Source organism: Jatropha curcas, chromosome 6, assembly GCF_041381405.1.
Source record: "Jatropha curcas cultivar XTBG-Jc1 chromosome 6, XTBG_Jcur_1.0, whole genome shotgun sequence".
In the NCBI taxonomy this organism is placed as follows: domain Eukaryota; kingdom Viridiplantae; phylum Streptophyta; class Magnoliopsida; order Malpighiales; family Euphorbiaceae; genus Jatropha; species Jatropha curcas.
This window is the reverse complement of record NC_143156.1, coordinates 15,648,365-15,657,598: the sequence shown is the minus strand read 5'-3', so window position 1 is coordinate 15,657,598 and position 9,234 is coordinate 15,648,365. Positions and strand designations below refer to the sequence as shown.

At 41.6% G+C, this 9,234-nt stretch overlaps 1 pseudogene; it reads left to right on the top strand.

Annotated features, from left to right (window-relative positions):
* Window positions 1–3,037: 3,037 nt before the first annotated feature.
* On the top strand, window positions 3,038–5,005 carry LOC149495608 (uncharacterized; annotated as a pseudogene).
* The last annotated feature ends 4,229 nt before the right edge of the window (window positions 5,006–9,234 follow it).

Sequence of the window (9,234 nt, the reverse complement as noted above, 5' to 3'; positions counted from 1 at the left end):
ACTCTAGACTGCATCGGGGGGTCCAATAAATCCCAAAAAGCTGAGGCATCAGTGGAGGACCCGCTAGTACGGGCCTTGCCCAGATCGACCTGTGTAAGAAAATCCATTCAAACAAAGAATTAAGCTAACATTTGTTTATTTTTATTTTTCATGACAGGAAAATTGAGCATTCAAGTTCCTGACCAGGCACAGTCGCGTCACGCAACTGCAGCCGCGTCACGCAACTGCGGAGCTGCGCCACGCAGCTTGTCAAAGAACTATGTCTTCTGACTAACAGTTGCATCACGGAACTGTTTGCGTCACGGAATTGTTCTTCCAAAGAACAGCTGCGTGACGCATCTGTCAAAGGTAAGATAGGAAACCCTAACGTTCAATCTACAAGTTTCTGTGTTTTTCTATGCATTTACAGGGCCTAGATAAGTCGCAATCAACATGGCATCACACTTTAAGACAACAAATAAGGCATCAAGACGCGCAAAAGAGGCAAAATCAAAGTTCAAAGACAATAGGGTCGCACAGCTTCGAATAGTTGCATCACGCAACTGTTCACACCAGAACAGCTGCGTCACGCAACTGCTTGCGAGAATAGCTGTGTCACGCAACTGTTCACAAGAGAACAGCTGCGTCACGCAACTCTCTCCTGCGTGACGCTACTGCCGACGCACAGACAGCATAAAAATCACACAAAATCATTCACAAAACACCCAGGGCAATGCAGAAAGCATGAAATTCAAGAGCAAGTTACTTACCTTAGATTGGAAACCGCGCATCGCGTCGGTATCGTGTTGAACCAGGAAATCACAGCCCGGTAGTGGAAGAAGCTGAAGAGGTCGTGTCCCAGGTGTAAGGGCGTTACGGCTAACCGGAACCCGATCGCCCTCGGAGACCGGGATATTCGGGATCACCCCCAGAATATCCATCTCGGGCGTGTAAGCGGAAGTAGGGATCTCTGGAAGATGGGCCATATTAGCTAAGGTTCAGAGAGTTTTGGAAAGTTTGAAAGTATTAAAAGTGAAAAATGAAAAGTTAATAACTTATTTATAATAAGAGGAAATGGGCCCAAGCCCATCAATGTCCATTTGAGCCCAAGGCGGCTTATTTAAGCAATTTGGAATCAGTGTGTGGCTCGTATACTTCCGCAATTCCATCTACTCGCCACACAGGGGGAAAAATCATCAAATTGCCCAATTACCCTCAGGTAAGTTTTCTTTCAAACACCGCATCAGGAAGGGTATACCTGAAAATTTAGGACAAGAAAATTTAACAAAATTTTTGCCAAAAATTTAACAAAATTTTTGCCTAAATTTTTGCTAAAATTTCAAAAAAATTTTGCAATAATAAAAATATATAATTTAAAATTTTCAAGGTTTGCTTAAAAGATAATATTTTTGGTCCCGAGTCGGAATTCCAGACTGGGGGCAAAAATAAAATCTTTTGCCCCGATGCAAAAAATTTTCAAATTTCAAAGTTCATGATTATTAATGCATGGAGGCATATGATGCTCCAACATCTAACAAAGGCGAGATCTGTTTGTACACAGAAATTGCTCTTTTCTCTTGAAAGTATTTTCAGGTCAATCGATGAACAACAAAGCCAATTAGACCGTGCTTTGGAGATGATCTCAAAATCCTTCGGGCTAATCAGACAGAGCTTCGGAGGTGACTTCAAGGCCAATCAGACCGTGCTTTGGAGATGATCACAAAATCCTTCGGGCCAATCAGACCGAGCTTCGGAGGTGACTTCAAGGCCAATCAGACCGTGCTTTGGAGATGACCTCAAAATCCTTCGGGCCAATCAGACTGAGCTTCGGAGGTGACTTCAAGGCCAATTAGACTGTGCTTTGGAGATGATCACAAAATCCTTTGGGCCAATCAGACCGAGCTATGGAGGTGACTTCAAGGCCAAGCATACCGTGCTTTGGAGATGATCTCAAAATTCTTCGGGCTAATCAGACCGAGCTTCGGAGGTGACTTCAAGGCCAATCAGACCGCACTTTGGAGATGATCACAAAATCCTTTGGGCCAATCAGACCGAGCTTCGGAGGTGTCTTCAAGGCCAATCAGACCGTGCTTTGGAGATGATCAACCAAAAATCCTTTAGGCTGATCAGACCGAGCCTAGGAGGTGACTTCAAAGCCAATCAGACCGTGCTTTAGAGTTTTTCACCGATCCGACTGGAGCCAACAAAGCTGATCAGACTGAGCTTTGGACGTGACCAAATCAATTCAAATCAAAATCCTTCGAGCCAATCAGACCGAGCTTCGGAGGTATCTTCAAAACCAATCAAACCGAGTTTTGGAAGTCGTTACCGATCCGACTGGAGCCAACAAAGCCGATTAGACTGAGCTTTGGACGTGACTAGATTCAACCCAAGATTGAAGGTGCATCAGTAGGCCACTTTAACATTAATTATTTCTACAATTAATGATAAAGTGCGGGGGCAAACTGTTGACGTGTGTTTTTATGCCCCCACCTAACCCAATGAGGATACGAGGATGCGGAATGAAGGGTTACGGCTATCCAGAAGTCTTTTGATCCAAGGATTTAAATTAGACTAATTTAAAGGTGTCTGGATGGCTTAAGAGTTGCGTCACGCAGCTATCAGGTGCGTGACGGCACTGTCGGTTGCGTCACGCAACTCCAATCTAGATGACGTCACCGTGAATGCGGAGCTCTCTTCATTGTACGAAATAAGAAAACTTTCATAAATACAATCTAGTGTGTTTTCTCTCTATGGCTTTCTAAATTTCCTCTCTTCTCCTTTCTGAAAATAGTTCCTGTGCTAAGTAGTTTTCTCCATTAATGCAAAGATCCTAGTCTCCGATCTGTACCCCTTGTATGCTATTCTGGTTCAGTGTTCTAAAGACCTTGAAAGGCCTGTTAAAGCCGTGGAAGGCGTGTTGGGGCTATTCGGTTGCGAACTGCTGAACAGAATGCCATGCTCGGTGGACAGCTCTCGGCTCCCTGGTATCAAAGCCTTAATTACTGAAAACCACTTTGCTACAGTAACTATTTGAAGAAGGAGATCTACAGTACTCATGGAAACAGTAACCAACAATCCTATTGTCCAAACCTCTTCTTTACAACTCCCTCCTACTTGTAAACAATACCTTACTGATAAAATAGATAACCTTGTTGAAATATCCCATATCCCTGAGTCCGCTCAGATCCATAATTCCCTTGTCCCTATTCTCAACCCTTATGCTGTGTTTAAACATAGTCCGTCTCTGTCTCGTCATCTCCGTCAAATTATTAGCCGTCCCTCTGTTAATATTAAAGAGTATGTTCAATCCTCTTCTCTTTCTCAGTGTGTTTTGTCATCTACCCCTGCAGAACAGTATGTTACTTTAGAGATTCCTGAACAGTTCATCTCTCAATGGAAAAAGCAAAAATATACTCACCTCCACTTTGGAGCCATCCGTCTTGTCCTTTCCTATCATGGTCGACAAGGCTTACCTGTTACTGCTCGCCTGTCTCTTATAGACACCCGTTATCTTCAATATGAGCATGCTGTTATTGGTACTATTGCTACTACCCTCAATGTTGGTAGCGTAGTCCTCACTTTCTTCCCCAACTTTAACATGTCTCTTGAAGATCCACACCTCAGTACAGCCTTGAAGGTTCAAGTTCAGATCAAGTCCCTGAAACCATCTCAGCTACTTTACACCACCAGATTGTCTACAGACTTCAAGATCATGCTATTAGGTACAAATACCTGGCATCTCCCACAGTGATGCTTTGTACATCTTTGCTGATGTGGTCCCACTCCCACTATTGTCCAAACTCCTAGGCAACTGCCTCGAGAGGAGCTTGAAAAGCTCATCCCCTCTGCCTGGATTACCAACTATGAAAAGCTTCATCAACTCCCTCAACCTGTTCAACAACAGGATCCCATCTTTGTTCACCAACTGGATAAATCCGTCCGAATTTCATTTCTCCCATCCAGTTCAGAACCGAGACACTCTGTCTCCATGATCCAACCAGTTAAGAGCAAACCTCTTAAACATGCTCCCATCCATAGTTTTGCCCATACTAGCAAAGAGATCTATGCTGCCAAGAATGATGGTCACTTCCTTTGGGATGCAGATCCCCACATGTATGACCCTAACTGTCCTTGTAAATATGAAGATGATGGTTGGCTTGAAGATGCTGAAGTCACTATCACCAAACTGGAATCACAACCTCTCCTCCGGAAGACTCAATCTTGCCGCCCTTCTGCTCGAAAGCGTCCTTTTGATGATGATGACGCTCCTCCCCCATGGGTTGGCCTTCCACAAGCCAAAAATAAACCCATGACTGAAGATCACTACCTCAAACGTTGTTTTGAGATTCTTGCTGAAGGACTCCTCCAGTGTCCTCCACCTCCTACTATTTGTTCTTGCTCCTTGGAAGCATATCAGACTCCCTCTGCTCCAGCAGCTGCTTTGTCTTGTTGCATGCTGCAACCTGAAGACTTTCCTCCACTTGAAATAGTCCGTGACTCCACTGCAAGAGTAACAGCTAGTCCATATGTCCGACAAACTGTTGTCCACTCTACTGGCAATCTACAGCCCTTATCACCTTCTAAAGAAGTCCTCAACTGGCAGACTTCTAATGCTGTTGTCCAAAATAAGTATCTCAAACAAATTGATGGCAAGCTGAATCATGCTTTGCAAAAGAATGATCACTTAACTTCTACTATGTCTTCCTTCCACCAAGAAGCTCAACAAATGCATGATGATCTTTTACGAAGGATTTCTAAGCTTGATAAAGAACTTAACTTTCTTATTGAGACTAATCCTTCCTCTCCTTTGTTTGATGCAAAAGAACGAGAAATTCGCCAGCTTCGAAGACAAGTTGAAGAAATTGAACGAGATAAAATCTTACAGCCTCCTGTTCCTCCACCTTCTTACCCCTTTGATTATGCATTACCTCCACCACTGTTCACTCCCTCTCCAGCTCCTATAAAAATGTTCCCTTCAATGGCTGATCTTATACCTAGGGAACCTCCCAAACCTCGAAGATGACCTTCCTCATCTTCTTTACCTTCTACCACTTCTTCCCAAACCAGTTATGTACCTCCCACAGAACCCAAAGACAAAGGTCCTGCCTTTCAACAGTTTATGGCAACACCAGCTTCAGGTTCATCTAGTGATGTAGAAGACTCTCTCTCAGCTTCTTCATCCTCTTCTTCCCTTTTTCTTCCACAAGTTCTTATGAGTGACCCACCGATGGAACCAAAAGTTGAACATCCAGATGATCTGATGCGGATCCACTACCACCAACCACCTATGGGGCTCAAGGGAACAATGGCAATCCATTAGCACTTCCTAGTGGACCAATTACAAGGAGCTGTGCAAAGAAGTATGGAGCAACCATGTCCTTATACATTCAAGAACAAATCACACAAGAGCTCCATGACCTTGCTTTCAACAAGTGCTATGAAGAACTTGAAGGAACACCTAAGTTTCTCACATTAATAGAAGCATTAGTTGAGTGGGAACCATGCTTGGTTAGCACGCCCGTGCAAAGTGGCACACTCCAGGCCGTGCAAGCTACTGCCTCTCAAGGAACAACACTTGATTTAATGCACGCCCGTGCCAAGTAGCACGCCCCAGGCCGTGCACTCTTCTGCCTCTCGCGAAGGAAACTCATACATGCGCGCACGCCCGTGCCAACTAGCACGCCCCAGACCGTTCACTCCTCTGCCTCTCGCGAAGGAAACTCATGCATGCGCGCACGCCAGTGCGCCTTGGCACGCCCTGGACCGTGCAACTGTCTGCCTCTCATTAAACTAGTTAGCTTATTTTGTGTTTTTACAATGCTAATGGGTTGGGCCTCCAATATTTCGGCCACCCTTGAATAATTAGCCTTATTTTGATTAGATTTAGTCAATCTTTAGTGGAATTGGATTAGATCTCCAAATCCTTAAGTAGTTATGATTTTGTTAGTCAACTCCTTAGTTGGTTTAGATTTGCTAAATCCTACTCCTTAGCTAACTCTAAATCCTCTAAGGATCTGGACCTCTTAGATTAGTATAAATAGCTTGTTATTTTGTAAATTTTAAAACAGACAATTAATGAATTAAAGAGAGTTTCTTCTTCAACTTCATGCTTAGGCGTGTTCATGTTTTTAGAGAGTGTGAGATTGCATTCTTCTAATTGCATCAAGAATCAAGGTAAACTTATCAATCTAATTGTGGCGTTTATCTTATTCTTTTCTCTATTATTGGTGTTCTTGCTTCTTTAAGCTTTGGGTGCCATAGAGAGGGGTTTAGTTTGATCTTGGATCTCTTCCAAAACTTGTCATTGAGTTCATGAAATTTATTTTCATTGGGTTCCGCGTCAGTTTGGTATCAGAGCCAAAGATTAAGGTAAATTCTTATTTATCTTAGCTCTAGGTTTTGTGTTTATTTGTTTTCTTATTCTTTTTTTTTTTTGTTCTTGTGTTTGTTTTCCTCTTCATCTTGTTTCTTTTGTGTTTGTTTTCTTTTGTTTAGTTTCAATTCGTTTTTGCTTCAATTAAATTTAGTAATTTCGTGCTTGTTTCAATTCTGGAAGTTTAGACCTTAGATCTTGTTGACTAAAAAAAAAAAAAAAAGAGTACAGAAAAATTTTCGTCCACCATTGGAATTTGTTTGAGTGAATCTTGATTTTGTTCCTGAATCCAAGGGATTTGATCCTAATTCAAAGGGATTTTACCTTATTTTGTGGGATTTTGCCATATTTTGTGGGATTATTCCTAATCCTTAGAAGATTTGACCATATTTAGTGGGATTGTTCCTAATCCTAAGGGATTTGACCATATTTTATGGGATTTAGTTTATCCACTATAATCTTGTGATAAAATCCAATCTTAACTACTTGTGGATAAGATAACAAAAATTAGTTGACCATATCTTTTGAGATTGAGCAAAATCTACTACAATCCTTGTCAAATCTAAGAATCCTACTTAAATTGGGTTACCTTGGAAAAGAATTTAATTCAGCACGCCCGTGCTTCACCTCAAGCACACCCGTGCTAGTTCCTGACTAATATGATCCTAGCTAATTAACAAGTACTCTTGCAAATCAACAAGGTAATCTAGCGGAAAGCATGCAATCACGGAAGTACCCGTCAATCCCTTTAACCCCCAAGTACTCTTGAAGAGAGAAAAACAAGGAATTTAGAACAAGAATCAGAAACTTACCTTCAAGTACTCTTGAAAACAACTCTGAAATTCTTGGCGCAATTAATCTTGTAGAACTCACAAGCCTATTTACTAAGGAAGATATGGGGCTGTTCATGCAAAGATGAAGAACACGGTCTGTTCTTGAAAGAACAAAGAAACAAACGTTTGTTTGATTAAAATTCAATAGTGGCTGCCGTGCAGCTCTTACAATGCAATATAAATAACCTAGGCTAACCCTAATTTAGCTATTAACTTAAGTTAGCCCAGGCCTAATCCTAATGTGGCCCAATTGGGCTTAATTAAATACAAGTCCAAGCTAACTAATTAAAATAAGCCTGACTTAAAACATTAACTAATCTAGGACTGGCCCAACTCTGGAAAATAAGCCCGACCAGCCTTACAATAATTACTTAAGTCCACTAAAGAATTTAAATGAAAAACAGAACAAATGGGCCTGAGGCCCTACACAGCCCGTACTTAAGCTCATAATAAAATAACATCCTCCTAAATTTGCCTAAGTATAGAACCATATAGAATGCATCAATGGGCAGCCTCTTTGCACGCCTCAAGCACCATAACAAGCTTTGGTGTTTCTTCAAGTTCAATCTCACATCTTGCATAATTATGATCTTGAAGCTCCAATGTGATTTGTTCTTGAGTAAATGCATTCAAGGCTGCTCGTAGCTTGGTTGCACGAGCTCTTGTGATTGGTCCCACGGGTAGAGCTAGAGGATCCTTCACCTTGCTTCCTTGATCCGTATCATTCCCTCCCTCCTCAAAAAGATTTGTCCTCAAATCTGAATCATAATCAAATGGAGAAAGGTCAGAAACATTAAAGGTAGTAGACACGCCATACTCACCTGGTAGATCAATCTTGTAGGCATTGTCATTGCTCCTCTCCAACACTTGAAAAGGCCCAACACCTCGGGCAGCAAGCTTTCCCTTCCTTTGGTTTGGGAATCTTTGCTTCCTCATGTGCACCCAAACCCAATCTCCAGGTTTAAACACCACATCAGCAAACTCCTGCAATAAAGAAACACAACTAGATAGCAAAGAAGAAGTGTCAATGTTAGTCAAATTAATCAAAATTTCCTTAAACCGAATCATTAAGACTGGTCTACCCTCACTAACACTGCTTTGGATCTCTCTCACATACATGTTTTGTTTCTTTCTTCCCTCTCTTGGTGTTTCACTCACCATTGGGCCATTAATTTTTTTTATGTCTTTTGTGGCCTCTTTTTTCCCAACCTCACTCTTTACACTCGTTCGTTCTCTTGAGCTTAAAGCATCAATCCCATTTTCCCTCAAAGCTGAAGCCTCTCTCTCAAGTAGCTTCTTTTGATTAGTAGATACTTTAAATTCTTGCAAAGGGTCCACAAACACACTTGGCAAATGTGGGTTAGGATCATTACTGGACAAATAAGCTTCTTTGCACAAAGTTACAACTATAGGTTGATTGTTGTGCAAAACATGTTTATCCTCACTTGTCCTAGCTATTAAGCTCACATGTTTTTCCTTTTCTTCTCCCTCTATCTTTTTATTTGCACTTTGTGTATTTTCACTCATTTTATTTTCTCTCTCTTTTTCTTCCTTTTCACCCTTAAGTCTCATACCTTGCTCTTTATATTGGTCGACATACACTTCTTCTGACCAAATTGATGTTAGAATGGTCTTTCGCTCATCCTTTGTGATTGAATATCTATTGAGGTAATCCACACTTTTCCTTCCTTGCACCCTTCCTGACTTATTATTCAAATCCCTAAAGTAATGATCAGGATTATCAACCTCCTCATTTTCAGGAGTTTGAAATCTAATTGTTGTAGTACTAGGACGAGCTCTTGTTGTACCCCTCCTTGTGGCATTGTGGTCATGTCTTTCCGTCTGTTGTTCTTGAAGCTCTAATCTGTCATTAAAGCTCTCCATAAACCTAGTGATTCATCCCATCTTTCCAGAGAGAGCATATAGAAAGGCTTGTAGATTTGGATCTTCAACCTTGAGAGGGCTGTTATCCTTGTCTCTAGATGAATCAGACATCCTGAAATAAGATTGCAAACACAAAACTAAAGGAAATGGTTAGTTTATCAC